The 15,883-nt window shown below is 45.1% G+C and overlaps 1 protein-coding gene across 1 annotated transcript in view; it reads right to left on the bottom strand.

Annotated features, from left to right (window-relative positions):
* Window positions 1-15,883, bottom strand: part of SHISA9 (shisa family member 9) — a 241,896-nt gene that overhangs the window by 49,849 nt on the left and 176,164 nt on the right. The window lies entirely within an intron of this gene.

The raw sequence follows: 15,883 nt of genomic DNA on the forward strand, positions 1-15,883 counted from the left end.
TCCCACTCTCTCATTTCACTTATGCAAATTGAATATTGGCTACTTAAGGAAAGGCATGAAGTGAGAGGCACAATCTTTAAAAGAACATTTGTATAATGGGAGTATAATGGGTACAGTGCACTAGGAAAAAGGCGGGCAAAGGGGCCCATCAAGTTTGTAGCTCTCTACTATCTCGTGTTCAGGCTACGTGATAGTCGGGGGGGGGGGGATGAAAAGCCCAGCATTGTTGAAGGATAAGCAGCAGGTCCCACAAACAGGCATTTTGCAGATCTGGGTGGGACCACCTTCCTTCTTCTGACCTGGACCACAGCCCTCTCCCCTCCCTGACAGCATGGCTGCCATCCCTGCTGATGGCTTTCTCCCACACAGCTACAATTGCCCAGTCACCATGTGTAACAGGTGGTTCCACTGCAGTATTTGCCAAGTACAGTGGACGCTCGGGTTGCGAACGTGATCCGTGCAGGATGCATGTTCGCAACCCGCAGCGTTCACAACCTGCATATGCGTGAGTTGCGATTTGGCAGTTCTGCACATGCACAAAGCGCGATTTAGCACTTCTGTGCATGTGCAACCGCTGAAACCCAGAAGTAACCCATTCCAGTACTTCCGGGTTTCGGCAGTCCGTAACCCGAAAAAACGCAACCTGAAGCAGCTGTAACCTGAGTAAACCGACTGTACTTCTGCCATCTCCAGGGGCTGCGTGTACCTGGCCTTGGTGCCTTGCCTCCGCCCCCCTGCTACCACCTGCTGCCTCCATGGCCACCTCCACACGCCACCACATCCATGCCAGAGCTGCCCAAGGGAGTATAGTAAGGCATTCTTCTCATCCGTGTGCTCCCTCCCCCTTTAGCCTGCACGCAGACATACAATCTTGTCTCTGTGTGTCTCTGTGTCGGGGAGGACCACAGCTAATACAATCCCCATTCTGCCTCCGATAGGCCTTCTTCTCCCCCTGGCTCAAGGCTGAGCCCGCAGGGAGTCTGTTGGACTTGGGTTTCTTTTTGAATTCTCCAAATTCCTGGAGAGTAATGCCTGCTAGGCATTTTCCTGCAGAAGACTGAGGTCTATCGGGCTCATGCCCTGCTTGTGGACTTCCTGGAAGAATCTAATTGGCCACTGTGAGAACAAGATGCTGGATTTGATGTATCTTTGGCCTGATCCAGCCGGGCTCTTCTAAGGTTCTCATACAAAGAAGCATTATTTCTGTATGATTTGTCCCAGAGTGCGGCAAGTGAGGAACTAAGAGCCTGTAGCTTCATTATTATTTTTGGGTAAACTGTGCTGTGTCACATTGAATAAGATAAGCAAAGGATTTAAATTGAGGGCATGGCCTACAATCTAAACAACACATTTAAGATGCCTACAGATTTCCAGCATTAATAATTGGCTGACCCAAACCATCCTGTTAAATCTTGTTGTTGCTAAATACCATCTGAACGCTGACATCCTTTCATTAGACCGGCATATTTTAAGGCATCCACTTTCAGCATTGGGTATCCCAAGATCGCTTCCGCATAGCATGTCTACAGCACTTCCACAGTGCAATCCTGTACATGTTTGCTCAAACCTAATCTCAGTGGGGTTACTCCCAGGTAAGTGTATATAGGAGTAGATCTTCAAATGTTCAAGATGTTTCACTTACAGTATACAGTCATACCTCCGGTTACAGATGCTTCAGGTTGCGTTTTTTCAGGTTACCGACCGCCGAAACCTGGAAGTACCAGTACGGGTTACTTCTAGGTTTCGGCGCATGCGCAGGAGTTCTAAATCACGCCATGCACAGAAGCACTGAATTGCAACCCGCGCGCGCACAGACGCACAGCTGCGGGCTGCGAACACTGTGAGTTGTGAACGCTGCGGGTTGTGAACGTGCATCCCGCATGATCATGTTTGCAACCAGAACATCCACTGTATATTGTATAAGTCTTGCAGCAACCCTTCAATGTAGGTCCGTAGCACTAACCCCAGTTTGCAGTCTGAGAGACACCTGCCCATCTTTCATCAGGTCATCTCCCCTTGGCCCATTGGATCAGGGTCTACCTGCTATGAATCCTGGCTACTGGTCAGCCAGTCTTAGATCACAGATCTAAGGCACAGTCAAATGAACAAAAAGTTTAGAAAGGTACAGGAAAGTCTAAAGAGCTGGGGTGCCTCATCCATTAAAACCTTTCTTAGGAAAGGCAGGCAGTTAGGTAATTTCAGACTCTGGACTTAATAGCCTTATGCCTCCAGCTCTTTAGATTGTGAAAGTGCTTCTTCATACAGCGTATAGCTAAACTCTGGAATTTGCTCCCATAATCATTCAAAAAAGACCTTAATTAAAATATGCAATAAAGGAATCCTATTAAAACACAGTGATTAAAAGAGCAGACTCGGGACAAGAAATCAAGGTTGCGAGCAGTGCAAGAGATCAAGGAATAATGTGCTTATTTCACTCTTGCCCCAGTATGGGGAGCCCGCCTTGCAGCACTCGGGGGGCCCCCTGGTCCTTTTGCTAAATGGGGGCGCCCCTGGGTATCTGCCAAGATGGCGCCACTGTTAAACAATGTTAGAATTTGTGGGTGGTGGTGGCTAACTGTAAAGTTTCTCTGTGCGAATAAGGCTGCAGTTGGGCACGAAGGTATTTAAATATTCAAATTTATCCTGTGGAGGACATCAGTCCCTCCAAGCAGGATTTGATGAGAAGTTTTGGAAGCTCCCTTTTCCTTTGAATAAAAAGCAGTGTGATTCCAGTGATGGTGAGAATGAGATTAAAGTTACTAAGATGAAATGCAACAGGGACCCAGAGGCGCCCAGATCCTGGCTCCATCACTGTGTTGCGGGTGGGGGAGACATGCATGAGCTGTGCCAGAGGGGCGAAAAGACTGATGTGCATTTGGGGAGATGGAAATGAAGACTGACACCTTGAAGCAGGGCAAATTATCCACAGGACTGTATTTATTTTTTTAAGGGTGCATTTCTGCCCTACCTTTGCATCACATGAGACCAGTTCTCTTCCCAAAGCCTCTAGTTCTGTCCTCTAAGTGTCCCTGACTTGGGATGCTCTTAGCACAACAAATATATCCACATTTCGCAATATTGGAGATATAAGCCTTCAAGTACGGATGAAGGAGAATGTTTTTCAGTTTGCATTTAAAGGTAAACCTATCTAATTTGAACTTTCTGGAATTCACACATTTTTGAATTTTGCACTGCATTTCCCCAGCCAAGGAATGTGTACGGAAATGTACACACTAGGGAAGAGTGTGTATAAAAAATGCATGTTAGTGAAAATAATATTTTAAAATGCATTATATTACTGAAAATATAAATACTAGAGAATATATATTTTGCAAAAATAAAAAAGGACCCTGGGCGAAAGTGCATATAAAAATATGTGTGTATTAGAACTTTGCACCAAAATGCTAATGACTTTTCTTGGGGATTTTTTTTTTTAATGCTCACCCGTAGATGGTAGACATCTGTTTTGCATGCAAAAAGTCCTAGGTTTAATCTTCAGGTAGAGCTAGGAATGCCCTTTGCCTGAAATCCTGGGGCATCTCTACCAGCCTGTGTAGACAATACTGAACTGAATGGTCCATTGGTCTGACTCACTATAACGGTGTTTAAACAACAAGACCCAAAATATGAAAATGTTTTGAACATGAAGAACATGAAGAACATAAGTATATATACAACTTTATGAAAATCCTGTATTGAACTTTAAGAAAATAAGTATATATGTTACAATTAAACAACAGGGTGTGATATATATCAGAAGAAATTCCATTTTGACTAATTAGTCTTTTGCTTTCAATCCCATCCATTGAATGGGAAGAATGATAACACCCAACTCCTGAGGAAGTGTATCCCAAGTCCTTCATGTGCATTCCTGGCTGAAAGTAGTTCTTTTGACTGTGCAGCTCCTTTTCATTGGTAGATTGTTAGCTACCCCCATCGTTCAGCCCAGACACTGAGGTCCAGCACCGAGGGCCTTCTGGCGGTTCCCTCATTGCGAGAAATGAGGTTACAGGGAACCAGACAGAGGGCCTTCTCCGTAGTGGCACCCACCCTGTGGAACGCCCTCCCTTCAGATGTGAAGGAAATAAGCAGCAATCTTCTTTTTAAAAGACATCTGAAGGCAGCCCTGTTTAGGGAAGTTTTTAATATTTGGTGCTGTATTGTTTTTAACACTTGATTGGAAGCCGCCCAGAGTGGCTGGGGAAACTCAGCCAGATGGGTGGGGTATAAATAATAAGTTATTATTATTATAAGCACAACACATGTGTGTGTGTGTGTGGCATCGTTAGAGAAAGAAACCCAAAGAAATAGCATAAAATAAATATCCTCCCTCCAGACAAGCAAGAGCCATTGCGTGGACAGGTGGAGTCCCCCAAACTCTGGGCGGCCCCCGTGTGGAATAACGACTCAAGACAACGTGCTATGGGATTAAAATTGGCCACAACTTTATTATGTTTTAGATGTGGGTAGACCTTGGCTCAGGCATTGGTCTTTTATCCCTCCCAGTCCCCCGCCGGGCACCTGGGGAACATCAGGGTTATCCAGTGTGTGGGGGGATTGGGCTGGCTCTGGAGAACATATATTCAAGCAAAGAGAGCCCTCCCCTGTTACGCTGCCATCTCAGGGGAGAGCAATGACAACCTCTAGGCATACGGCCAAAGCCTCCCCTCAAGCAACCCCTTTAACGGGGAACCCTGGTATCGCCACCACGAAGAGGAGGGGGTGTGGGTCACCACTACATGCCCTCCCCCATTTAGGGAAGATAGACTAAAGGATTCCACCCAAGGCCTGATACTGCCAAAATTGTGACATTTTGCTACAGGAAAGGCAAACCTGCCAATGCAGGAGAATTCCTTTCCGGCCTTTCAACAGCGACCTTGACGTAGCAGCACCCGCGTACCTGTGGAAAAAAGGTTAATCTGCAAAAGAAGTCTTAACTGAGGGTGGGAGAAGCTCTGGAGCCAACGATTCCCAGGTAAGATCCTCCCCCTATTGTGTAGGCACATGGTCCCTCCCCCTACCTGGCCTGATCACCTTGGCAACGCCTCCCCAGGCGGGATTGGGCAACTGGCTGAGGTGGGCGGAGACCTCCAGGTATCCCACCTAGGGAAGGTGAAGCCAAGCCTGTGCTAATGGTGCCGCATAGGGTCCAGGGGGCTGCGTGCGACCACGCAAAGGGCGCCCCCTATTTAATGTGGGGAGCGGTCATTATCAGAGTTCAATGTCCCTTTCCAGCAGGCATGAATACTCAAGAAGGGTGTAAAGCAAAGTCAGTGAAGGGTGTGGCCTGGGGTGTGGGGTGTGGCTTGGGAAGGGCTATGGCCTAGGGAAAGTCTCATGGGTCAGACATAGCAGTTTGGAGGGCTGCATTAGACCCCCACCCCACCCAAAAGCCTGAGTCCTGAAATACAGTAAGACTTCAGTGTAAACATGCACAGGACTTCACTGTCACCAGCATATGATTAATCAACCATGATCTACTTTAACAGGATGACAGCCTTCATTGTAAATTGGCTGGGGAGTGGATATTCTAATATTAAGCAGACTTAGTCCTTCCTTTCTGAGCCTGTATTGCTCTAGTAAAGCTAGATTGCTGTATTCACACCCCCCCCACTCCCCAACACACACACACACACACACACACACACACGGCAGCTTGTCTCATTTTTGCTTCTCTCCAAGACAGTTCCAGACATCATAAAAAAAGAAAAGAAAAGACATTTCTGCAAAGGGATTTGACGCATTAAGTTTACTCTAACTAAGATTCATGATAGCCTTCTTGCTCTTTCCCACCAGTGGAATCAAACAACAAAACACTTGGAGGGAAGATTTGTCAGTATTCTTTTAAAATGCCTTTAAAGTACCACTGGGGGGCAATTCCATTTTAGAAAGATACAGCCGTGCCGCTCCTTATCTGTGCCCTGAAGGTCAGCCAAAAGTGCAAGAGGTTATCGTTGTCTCTTAAGACAGAATTTATCCTTGACCTTTTCCCATCAGAGAATCCAAGATTAATAAATGAGGATGTGCGGTTGACAGAGCCATCCTATACATTTCTGCTGAGATATTTAAGTCTTACTGACTTCAGCAAGGCTGGGGATTAGAACTGCACCTTTCCTCTTAGTATGGAAGAACGAAGAAAGAACCCAAGAAATACTAGTCCAGTCTTCACCAAGCTGGTGCCCTCCAGATGTTTTGGACTACAACTCCCATCAGCCAGTATGATATAGTAGTGAGCCCAATGGACTGGGACCTGGCAGACTGGGGTTCAAATCTCCTCTAGGTAATGAAACTCCTTGGGTGGGTGACTAACCTACCCAACAGGGCCATTGTGAAGATAAACTGGGAAGCAGGAATAGCTCCAGAGAGGAAAGGTGGAATATCAATGTGGTAATAACTAAATTATAAATAGATAGATGGGGCGCGTGTGGCGCTGCGGGTTAAACCACAGAGCCTAGGACTTCCTGATCAGAAGGTTGGCGGTTCGAATCCCCACAACGGGGTGAGCTCCCGTTGCTCAGTCCCTGCTCCTGCCAACCTAGCAGTTTGAAAGCCCGTCAAAGTGCAAGTAGATTATTAAGTCAAAGTGCCTCTGGTGGGAAGGTAAATGGCGTTTCCGTGCGCTGCTCTGGTTCCCCTGAAGCGGCTTAGTCATGCTGGCCACATGACCCGGAAGCTGTACGCCAGCTCCCTCAGCCAATAAAGTGAGATGAGCGCCAGAACCCCAGACTCGGCCACGACTGGACCTAATGGTCAGGGGTCCCTTTACCTTTAAATAGATAGATAGATAGATAAATAAAAAGCCATTTGCCATGTGGGCTGAGGCTGATGGGAGTTGTAGTCCAAACCTTCTGGAGGGCATTGTGTTGATGAAGGCTAACAGTGAGTGTAAGCATTTGGAGTGGGTGGTGAAGAAGTAAATTACTTAAAAAAAGCCCTGCACTTCATGCCTGAGGACAGCCAGGAAGCAAATTTAACACGTCCTTCCCAGAAAGGCATGGTTCTATTCTTTTGCTGCCACCTTCCTAGCATCTTCCTCTACTGAGCTGCACTGCGCTATATGGAGAAAGGGAGTGTACAGTCTATTTCTATAGCAAGCTAAATCCGAGGATGGGATCGGAAGGTGCGTCAGTGAAAGCAACAGAACTCTGAAGATAAAACAACAAACTTGAACACACAAACTCAGCAGCATCAAGGAGTTTATGAGTCCTTTTGTGAAAAAAAGAAAAAGCACACAATCACAGAATTATGTAGCTGGAAGGGACTGCAGAGGTTATCTAGACCAAGGATTCCCAAATTTAGATCGCCAGCTGTTGTTGGACTACAACCAGTGCCAGATTTGCGTATAAGCTAAACAAGCTATAGCTTAGGGCCCCACTCTCTTGGGGGCCCCCCAAAAAATTTAAAGGAAAAAAACAGCCTGGATGTACATTTCCAAAATATAAAATAAATATTTGTTATGTGCAAATTGCTTTAGATACATATTAGGTCCATAAATTACCATATAGCATATATTCAACACAAAAACAGTGACAATTTGTTGTTGACAAAGGACAGCTAGACATATAAAGGGTCCCATTACCTCCTGTAGCTTAGGGCCTCATCAGACCTAAATCTGGCCCTGACTACAACTCATCATCCCTGGCTAGCAGCACCAGTGGTCAGGAATGATGGGAATTGTAGTTGAAAAACAGCTAGATACCAAATTTTGGGAAACCCTGATCTAGACTAGCCACTGTGTAGTGCAGAAATCTTGAAGCTCCAGCAGCCTTGAGAGATGACCATGCTAAAATATTTGCAACAAAGGACAGTCCGCCATCTCCAGAAGTTACTCCTCTGTTCAACAGTTCTGAGAGCTTGAAGATCTCCCAAATTCTCTGCTGCAATTTCTACCCATTTGTTCTCATCTTGCCCCCAGGAGCAACCACAAACAACTGTGCTGCTTCTTCTGTGTCGCAGCCCTTTTTGTGTTTTAAAACGACTCTTGTATCTCCCTTTAATCATCACTAGGCCAAACATATCCAGCTCTTCCAATCATCCTCACAGGACTTGGGTTTCAGACACAGTCTCCTCTGGGCATGCTTCTTATAAGGGAATTAGACAAATCCATGAGGAATAAGGCTGTGAGTGATGACTAGTCGTGATGTCTCTATGTCTAGTATTAGGGGCTTGGGCAAGATGCCTTCAGGGGGACATCCTCTTCCTTCCAGTAATCACTCACTTGCTCTTTCACAGAGGAGAAGGCTATAAATGTCTACAAGCTCCATAGCTGAAGGCAGTACACCACACTGGCTCAATTAGAGAAAACTAAATTAGTTTTCAAATGCACTTCTCTCCTAACATGATATGTCTGAAGAATGGATGCTTTGAGAACTTTTGATAGTCCTAGTAGGAGGCACTTGGAACAATACCTGAGAAAATCGAAGCTGGAAGGCAACTGAAGGACCACTGGTTTTCCATCCCAGCCCTAGGCAAAAACGATACATATGACACTTTCCTGGAAGATACTCCTTTGAGACCAGCTGAAATCATATGAATGGGAGCGAGCTAGATTGAACTCAGTATGACTTACATCTGAGTAGGTTTCATGAGATACAGAGGATCGTAGGATCAGGCCTCCTATCTTTCTCCTACTCCCTTCACTGTTGGGGGCAGCACACACCTGAGTTGCTGGATGTCAGGTGTGCATGCAGGTGCCAGGCCCTGTGACCAATAGGACTTTGCAGGACTGGGGCCTTCCTAAGTTTGTTCTGAAAAGGCAAGGCACAGCCTCACAGGTGAGGCATATTGGTAACTCACAGCACCTGGGGCAAGAGCTGGGAAGGGATATAAGGTCAGCATTTCCCTTCGGCTCTTTGCCACAACAACTCATTTCCTGCCTTGCTGTGTTTGGCTCCTTGCTTCCTGATCCTTGAACCTCAGCTTCTTGGCTCCTTGCTTCCTGACCCTCAGACCCCTGACTCTGTGACTCCTTGCTTCCTGACCCTCGGACCCTTGGCTTCTTGACTCCCAGCTCTCTGATCCTTGGATTCCTGGCTTCCTTGCTTCTGGACCTCCATTCCTGCTCCCACCCAGCCATCTTGCCCCCAGTCCTGATGTCCCCTGCCAGGACTTTGATTGCCCGTGAACAATGACACTGGAAACTGCAGGAGTGGGTTGTTCTGAAATGCTTAGGTCCTGCTTGCAGGTGTCCCACAGACATCTGTTTGGCCACTGTGGGAACAGGATGCTGGACTAGATGGGCCCTTGGCCTGATCCAGCCGGTGGTTCTTCTGTTTCCTTCAAGGAGACCAATATAGCAGTGGCACCTCCTTTGGTATATCCTCACTTTTTATGTCAAGACTTTTCTAAGGAGGGGGAAAGGCAGCGAGCTGCAGAAAGGCTATAGTTACCCATATAGCGAAACAACAACAACAAAAATCTAGTGCCTAATTATACAATTAGGAATTTAGTAACCAAGAATAAATTAGGAAAATGATTCTCTTAATAGGATAAGCATCTCCCTGGGGGTGGAGGCTGCTGGTGTTTAGACCTGTTAAAAATTGCACTAGTGAACTTGGCTGATCCTTCCAGTGACAGATTGCTGGTTGCTAAGGAAGGATGCAGAGGTCAGGTGCTGGGGTCTTGTCAGCAGGCACATCAGGCTGCATTAATTCCAGGGCACGAATTACACTCTCTGGTCTGGGCGGCGTGCAAGGAGACACTCATGAAATCTGCCACAATTATCCTCTAAATTTAGTTACCTAATTATAGGAATAGCATCAAGCAGAAGAAACTTTAAGCGCTACTTGCTCACATTCCATTTGTGTTTCCTTTCCTTTTTTTATTTATTAAAAAAGAGACACACTCTTGTAATGTTTTCCTCCCACTCCATCCCCATGGATGAGGCCATTCAGATATAAAGGAGGCCATTGTCCCAGACACCTGTCATGTTAGTGGCTACAATTCAGCGTGGAAGAAAAGCTTGTCATTGAGTAAACAGTCTACACAATGGATAGAGTACTTGGGTGTGATGGCCTGGGAATCGGATTCAGAGGCTGAACCTGAGGAATCCCAGCCTGCACAGGGGTCCCTACCTCACTGGGTTGGTGTGAGAAGAACATGAGGAGGAGAGAACAATGTAGGCCACCTTGAACTCCTTGGATGAAAATGTGGAATATAATTGAAATAAATATAAATGTAATGCTTTTGTATCTTTATTGCTTGACCTTATTATGTGGAGATTGCTTAACTTTAGAAGTCTTCATTTACTCCTTTATGGAGGTCCTGGGCTGCCCAGATGACAAGTCCTTGCTCTCGGCCTCACTGATGTGGCCCAAAGGAAAGCAGAGCAGTACATTTGTCACCAGCTTGGCTGCAGGAGTTGCCAGAAGGAGGTGTATAAGGTGCCTTCCAATCGCCTTAGGGATTCCACTCCAGATTTGTGTAGGGTTTACACCAGGGGTAGGCAACCTAAGGCCCGGGGGCCGGATGCGGGCCAATCGCCTTCTCAGTCTGGCCCGCGCACAGTCCGGGAATCAGCGTGTTTTTACATGAGTAGAATGTCTCCTTTTATTTAAAATGCATCTGAGTTATTTGTGGGGTATAGGAATTCATTCATTTTTATATTTTTTTTCAAAATATAGTCCAGCCCACCACATGGTGGACCAGCCCATGGTTGAAAAAGGTTGCTGACCCCTGGTTTACACCTTAGCCTTTTCTTCTCCTGAAGATATGCCGCAAGACGATGAACAATGAAAAAACCCACAACCCTCCTTTGAAATTTGCACTTCTTTGAATTTTGCAATGAAGTTCTCCAACACATACCACGTACATAAATAATATACTAGGGCAAACTATGCATAATCTTTGCATTTTTAAGTGAAAATAAAATAGAAAGAGGCATTATACTGGGAGGAAATGCATTGCAGGAGTGCATATATGAGGATAAATTTGTATTAAAGTGCTGATGAATTTTCATGAGTGTTTTATTATTATTATTATTTGCAAAAAAGATGAGGAAATGTGGAGAAGCGAAGCCTGGAAAAATGAGAAACGGAGAGAAAATGAAATTGACCAATTCATCCATCCCTAGTCAGGTTACAAATATTTGACTAAAGAAAGGGAAAAAAATGAAACACTGCAAGGTGGAACTTTGGGGCGCTACCAGTGTGATGGGATTTTGCCATACAGAGGAATAGAAACCATATTCCAAAGCAGTTGTTGAACCAGATACTGATTTAGCCAGGAAACCTGCCTCTGTACAGTGAAACAAGCTCTACTTGTTCCTATAGAGTTGATCCTCTGCTTTGTCTGCAAAAGGGATACAGTGGATTAAAAATGCTGAAGATGCTGTTTTGAAGGAGGCTGGAGTTACAATATCAGATGCAGAACAGATGGAGTCTAAAATGTCACAACATTGATACAGATAGCAAGCACGCACTGCAATAGGAAGATTATTCATCCCCAAACATTACAGTCATAAACTGCAGCAGCAACAGACATATAATCATGCTGAAATGCAGAGACTACTACTTTTTCTTCCTCCTTCCTCCTCTTCTTCCCAGCAGCAATTGTCAAATAGCCAAGACGATGGCTACCTACACCTAGAGTATCCGCAGTAAATCCAAAGGTTCAATCCTGTGCTGGAAAGGAGAATGCTTTAAAATGCTAATGAGTGGGAGATTTGAAATGATTGATTGACTGGCAGTCCTCTGGGCAGGGAACTTGCCGGGACTTCTGAGAAAACTGGCACAGAATCAGGCTGTTGGCAAGCAAAGCTTAATCGAAAAGAACTCAAGCACTTTTGAGCTCAGCATCGTATATTTTGCAGATGAAAAAGATATAAAATAGGAACGGTGTACAACCAAGAAATAAAGAGGATCACAACGGATTGGTTTGTTGTTGCTAATCAAAAGTTGCCTTGAGCCTGGTGGAGGAAGCTGGCTATAACTTTTTTAAACCATTTATATTTTTATTTAACTTTCTTTTGTGTTTCCCTTCAAATCGCAACCCATTTCCCAGCATGAATCACACGGGGGTAGGGGAGGGAAGTGCAGAGGAGGAGAATGGAAATCAAGGTGAGGGTAAGCAGCCAATTTTATTAGTGATTTGCCATTGGTTTCTTTGCCTCCCAATGTAACAACATCCCAAAACCGATCAACCTGTTGCATCGGACCAGGAAGGAGGAACCTCTGGCTCACAAAATGTTACTGGACTTCCATCACTCCCAGCCAGCATGGCCAACAGTCCAGGATGATGGGACTTGTAGTCCAGCTACATATGGAAAGGAAGGTGCTGTAGCTCAAAAGCAGAGCATCTTCCTTGAAAGCAGGTCAATCCCTAGAGTCTACAGGTAGGGCTGAGAGACCAGCTCCTACCTGAGATCTTGGATAGCTGCTGTCGATCAGACTGAGCTAGATGGACCAATGGAATTGTATGGCGAAATGCTGTCATGCTGGTAGCCATTTATCTGTAATAGATTGTGCCTGCATGAAGCCTTGTTATTGTTGTAAGCTGATATGGAGCCAAACTCAATTGAAAAGGGGGAGTGTTCACACACTTTCACTCTCATGGAAGTCAGAGAAGGGGTATAAACAGTGCCGGATTTACGTATAAGCTAAACGAGCTATAGCTTAGGGCCCCACTCTCTTGCCCCCCCCCAAAAAAAAAATTAAAGGAAAAAACCTGGATGTACATTTCCAAAATATGATAAAAAAACAACTAAAATGGCTTTAGATGCCTATTAGGTCCATAAATTACCATATAGCATATATTCCACACAAAAAACAGTGACAATTTGTTGTTGACAAAGACAGCTGGGCATATAAAGGGCCCTATTACCTTCAGTAGCTCAGGGTCTCATCAAACCTAAATCCGGCCCTGGTATAAATACCTGGAGAGCCTACTCCATGAGAGCTACACCAATCTCAGTCAGCCCCCACATGCCTGCCTTCTTATTGACCATCAGTAAATAATCGAGAGGATGGCACTGACATTATCAACTTCCGCTTCAAAACAAAATAAAAAAAAAATTCATTCCAGTAGCACCTTAGACTCCTGCCAACCTAGCAGTTCGAAAGCACGTCAAAGTGCAAGTAGATAAATAGGTACCGCTCCGGTGGGAAGGTAAATGGTGTTTCCGTGCACTGCTCTGGTTCGCCAGAAGTGGCTTAGTCATGCTGGCCACATGACCCGGAAGCTGTACGCTGGCTCCCTCGGCCAATAAAGCAAGATGAGCGCCGCAACCCCAGAATCGGCCACGACTGGACCTAATGGTCAGGGGTCCTTTTAGCACCTTAGAGACCAACTAAGTTTGTTATTGGTATGAGCTTTCGTGTGCATGCACACTTCTTCAGATACTAAGAAGTATCAGTATTCTTCAGAAGCATGCACACAAAAACTCATACCAATAACAAACTTAGTTGATCTCTAAGATGCTACTGGAAGGAATTTTTTTATTTTGTTTCGACTACGGCAGACCAACATGGCTAGCTACCTGTAACTAGAACTTCCTCTTCCTTCGTCTCAGTGTTGCCCTTGTAGAAGCAGATAGGATGAGATTGGGGGCAAAACTAGCTTTGGTTGGCTCTGCCTGTCATTGGCTCTGGCGCCACCTACTGTTGGCTTCCTTGCCTTCCACTCTACCAGTCCCAACAGCAGCCAGCGCCCACTGATAAATTAGCTACCGTATTTTTCACTCTATAAGACGCACCAGACCACAAGACGCACCTAGTTTTTGGAGGAGGAAAACAAGCCAGAATCTCAGAAGCCAGAACAGCAAGAGGGATAGCTGCGCAGTGAAAGCAGCAATCCCTCTTGTTGTTCTGGCTTCTGGGATAGCTGCGCAGCCTGCATTCGCTCCATAAGATGCACACACATTTCCCCTTACTTTTTAGGAGGGGAAAAGTGAGTCTTATAGAGCAAAAAATATGGTAAATATTTTTTAAAGCCTATTTTGTGAGGCAGTGGCCATGAATTTATTTTACCCATGAATAGTCAGCCGTCCCACAGGGCTTTGTGTACTTCTTTCATAAGAAGGCTCATTTGAGTCGCATTCCTTTTGTGAAAATCTGTCTGTTTAAAATCTATTTCAATACTTTTCTGCATTGGGAAGAAGGGGAGAGGAATTTGCTGTCAGTGTTAGCGAAAGGAAGAACTTACCCAGTGAGTGACTGAATTGGAATGAAGTGGTGTGCGGGGGGTGGGGGGGGAGTGAAATGAATCACTTCCCCACCTGTGCACTAGCCTGTTTAACAAGTGGGACACTGCAACAAAACGTTGCAGCATGGATTGTTCCTCTTCAGAGTTCCAGTCAGTGAATCAAGTGTGCCTTTTCCCAGGATACTCCCTTACATTCTTCTACCTGTGGCTTTCTGTCCCATCCCTCTCCAACTGCCAGTCATTCCAAACCTGCATTGGGCTGCTCTGGAGTTTGCTTTCAGTCAGAGCAGATTCACTGAAATTAATGACCATGACTGACTGAGGTCCAATCAATTCAGTGGGTTTGTTCTGAGTAAAAGTTAGTCAAATACAGCCCCAAGCTATATTTCTAGGGGTGTTTGTTTGTTTGTTTGTTTGCAGGTTTCTTCCCAAACTTGGAATTCCAGCTACATAAGGAATACACCTACAGAAAGTAAGTTTACTATAGGTGTACCTAAAATATCATCAAATGGTGTAATCATAACGGGCCTTTGTATATCATACTATTACTATACCCTGCTTCCCCCAGCTCCTAAGAACCAGGACTCAAGGAGGCTTCCAAAAATAAAAACAAACATAAATAAAACACAGAAAGCTAAAAACATATAAAAGATAATAGTTAAATTGTTATTTAACTATAATGGAATGAAAAACCAAATCTATTAAAATATAGATAGTAAAAACAGCAGAGAACTATAAAAGGCACTTTTCTTAAAAGCTGCTAATTCCCCAAAGCCTGCAGCAACAAAACAGCCTTCACCTGCCGGCAGAAAGACCACAAGGAGGGAGCCAGTCTAACCTTACTAGGAGTTCCCAAGGCCGCTTTTCCTCAGAGAAGATTGCAAAGCAGTTTACGAAGGAAAACTGAGCTCACAATCCTACAGCTCTTACTCGTCCGGGTGCCTGAAGTCGAAACCTCACGTCGTGCTTGATTTAGGCTGGTTAGAAATAGCTATATCATAACAAACGGCCTGATTGGAATAAATGACTTGAATAATGAGATAGCCTTGTTAAGTATTTATATGGCGACCATCAGTCTAGGTTCTTGACACCAGTTCATCGCATTTATGCCTTTCTCAGCCAAAGATGCATGGCGAAGATAACACGAACAGAGTTTCGGCACAAAGAGTGTAATTATTCCTCACTTCTCTGATTGGCTTTTATAAGATGTTTTGATTTGAAGCATGGCTTCAGGTTCAGACTTCCTTCTCTTCCAGGCCACCGTGACATATGATCTCAAGAAAGTAAACAAAACGAAACATGCAGAGTGAAATCCTTTTTGATATATCTATACATGCCACAGGTGTTTTTCAGCCCAAGGGCAACATTCCTTCTGGGGCAATCTTCGGGGGGGGGGGCACATGACAGTGGTGTGGGGGGCCATAGGCAAAAGTGGGCAAAGAATTAATCTAAATGTTACCTTTGTAACATTTAAACAGGCCAGTTTCTACACACACTCACAAAGCTCTCTATCTTCCATCCAGACAAGCAAGAGGCACAATCAGGCATTAGTAACATTCAAGGCAGGGAAAACACGGCTGTGAGGCAAAGTCTGCATCCCCCACCCTCCAGAACTGAGGTTCCTCACTGCGGGACATCATTGCAGTCAAAACCAACAGTTCATGTTTTACTAGATAAGCACACTAAAGGGTTGAGGCTCATAGAGCTCTCCTGTAAAATTTGCCAGAGAGAACTCTGTGAGATC

This window comes from Podarcis tiliguerta (assembly GCF_965153285.1).
Source record: "Podarcis tiliguerta genome assembly, chromosome: 14".
NCBI lineage: Eukaryota > Metazoa > Chordata > Lepidosauria > Squamata > Lacertidae > Podarcis > Podarcis tiliguerta.